The sequence below is a fragment of the Kogia breviceps genome, chromosome 3, assembly GCF_026419965.1.
Source record: "Kogia breviceps isolate mKogBre1 chromosome 3, mKogBre1 haplotype 1, whole genome shotgun sequence".
Classification (NCBI taxonomy): domain Eukaryota; kingdom Metazoa; phylum Chordata; class Mammalia; order Artiodactyla; family Physeteridae; genus Kogia; species Kogia breviceps.
In genome coordinates this window covers 17,517,240-17,520,167 of record NC_081312.1, presented here as the reverse complement: position 1 = coordinate 17,520,167, position 2,928 = coordinate 17,517,240, and the positions used below count along the sequence as shown (strand labels likewise).

Sequence of the window (2,928 nt, the reverse complement as noted above, 5' to 3'; positions counted from 1 at the left end):
AGAAGAATAATGACAATGATATCAAAGAAATTTGTATTCATTTCCTGTGGCTCCTATAACAAATTGTAACAAACTTGATGACTTAAAGCAACAGAAGTTTTTTTTCCTTTATATTTCTGGAAGCCAGATACAGGAAATCAGTATCACTGATACTAAATCAAGGTGTCAGCAGGGCCATATTCCCTCCAAATCATATTCCCTGGGCAGGGAGGAGAAGGGGAGGCAGGAGGCGGGGCCTAGTACTCCCACAGTGCGGGTGATGTGGTCGACGGTGTTGGCGCAGGCCCTCAGGACCCCCGCGTGACTCTCCTGCAGGTAGTGCCTGCCCCCCTCGATGACCAACTTGCTGTCGCAGAACTCGAAGAGGAAGTCCACAGGGGTGTCTTGCCCGTGGAGTCTTTGATGTTGTAGGCGCCGTCTCGGAACTCCAGCGGGAAGACGTCTTAGCTGGAGCGGTTGGCATCCAGGATACCCGTGACCTTGCGGCAGCCAATGAAGCCGGGGTCCCCGCAGAGCACGATCATGAGGCTGTTGATCAATTTCATGAAGAAGAGCTTCGAGTCCCCTGCTGTCTCCACCAAGGCAGCCAGGTGGCCATTCTTCTTGGCCGTCACAAACTTGCCAGTGGACGCACGCAGTATAATCCTCTGATCATGCCACTTGATGTCAAAGTAGCATCCGGTGTCCTTGGTGGAGGACTGCACACCCCGGTGGCTGTCAGCATCCAGTACTTGCCTGAGTGGGTGCGGAAGGTGCGCTTTTTGGTATAGCAGTCGATCTCCAGCTGGAAAATCGGTTCGTCCTGATTGGCAGGCAGGTCCATAGCCTGGCTCGTGGACATGTTCCTCTCGTCGGCCGCCTGCAGCACGACCTGGGCGCAGCTCTGCTCCAGGGCAAAGAGCTCGTCCTTCCCCACCTGGGTGGCCTTGCCCTGATTGCGCCAGGTAGTGGCCCTCGCAGTCGAGGAAAGCCACCTTGCCGGAGCAGAACTCTAGCGCGTAGCCGGTGGTGGACTCGGGGTCCCAGTTGTAGCGCTGGTCCTGGAAGGCCAGCAGGATGAGCTAGCTGACGTCCCAGGGCACGTCGCGGTCCACTGCGAACTTGTCCGCCGGCCGCGCGCTCAGGTGCGCGTAGCTTTTGCGGGCCACGCTGCAGATGTTGACCTGCGTGTGTGTGGCGATGTACACGCTCCACTTCTCGTTCGGCGAAGCGGTCCGAGCGAAGCGCGACAGACGGTCCTCTGTGCCGCCAAAGTAGGGCCAGTGTCCTTCGGACTGCAGAGACCTGCAGCCGTCGTCGTCATGCGCCACGATGGGAAAGTGCTGGGCACCTCGTGTTCGCAGGTTACGTTGCCATCCTTCTCCGCTGCCAGGTAGCTGCCCGCTGCCCAACTCATCGGGCCGGCTGCACCAGCATCCGTATCTGAATCTTCTTCAGGCTGCTGGCCCACTGGTTCACCTTGAACCCGAACGTCTCGGCCGTCAGGTACTTGTTGCTGCAGTTAATGAGACTGAACTGGATCTGCGGGGCCTTGGCCGTGCAGTTGGCAGTCATGGTGGCGGCGAACCCGAGGCCCGTGCAGCCAGGGAGGTCGGTGGCTGCTCCTTTGTTCAGCTACCTCAGCCGTGCGCGCACCATCAGCAGTGCTCTACAGTCACCACAATTTTTTGACATAATATTAGAAAGAATAAACATGTCCAGTGGAAAGAAAGCTAAAAATTGACTACATAAATTCCAACGATGATCAAAAAGGAATACAGAAATATGAGTCAGTATGTTTTCATAGGCTTTAAATCTGAGTTTAAATATTAATTAATTAATCTCTTCCTTCATTCCACAAGCTGAGATAAACTACAAGGGATATACCTAAATAGAATCAACTTGTCAAATTAAAGAAAAACACAATGTAATATTTATTCCAAATCAAAAGAAGTTTGATCAGTGATGAGAGAAATGAGAACGTTAAAGCTATGATGGATGGTTTAAGTATATCCTTCATAAAGTTCCAGAGTAAAATTTTGCCAGGAATACTTTCAGACTCAAATAATAGAAAACCCCACCCAGAATGACTTAAGCAATAGCAGTGTTTAATTATCTTAAATAAAAGGGAGTCTGGATATGGGCCATCTAGAGCTGATACAGCTCAATAATTTTACCAAGGACACTCTTCTACTCTGTTGTCTGAAGCTGGTTACTTTTTTTACTGTAGGTATATTGAAATGTGGTTTCCAGATGGCTGCAACACCTCCAGACATCATGACTGTATTCAAAGTAAATAATCATGGGAGATGCTGATAAAAATGCGTTTTTCCTCAGGTGGTTTTCTTTCTTTTTTTTTTTTTCCAACAAAAGAAGAAAAATAAATCTTAGTCTCCATAGTAAGAAATGGGTGATATGGCCACTGCTGGATGACAAAGCGGATATCTGGCAAAGAAGGAAGTAGGCTTAGATAGTCATTACCAACCCCTGGAGTTGTGCAAATAACAGACTTGCATGCTTTAGCTGGGAAGAATAGGTAGTATGTCTACTGGTTAAGAACCAGACTGTGTGCAGCGTAAACCTATAACATTAATGTAGTACTTGGTGGATAGTATATGATGATAAAATAATAAATTAACAAGCAAACTCTATGATGCTGAATTACACCTATTGAATCAACAGAGGTAAGTTAAGATGGTGGTGTCCACCCATTCATTCATTTATTCATCCATTTAGCAGCTCATTACTGAGTGTTTATGTCAGGCACTATGCTATGTCCTAGGTATATATTAATGAGTGAAATAATCTTTGCCCTGGTAAAGCTGAAATTTAATGGTTGATCTAGTAAAAACTGCTTAAACTCTGAGAAATCGAGTGTACTTAAATATCACTGGTAGTATTTAAAATAAATCGTTGCAGTTTCCTCAGAGATAAATCTTGAAACTCTTA

The 2,928-nt window shown here is 47.6% G+C and overlaps 1 pseudogene; it reads right to left on the bottom strand.

Moving 5' to 3' along the window:
• Positions 1-236: 236 nt before the first annotated feature.
• On the bottom strand, positions 237-1,554 carry LOC131752449 (fascin pseudogene; annotated as a pseudogene).
• Between the last annotated feature and the right edge of the window lie 1,374 nt (positions 1,555-2,928).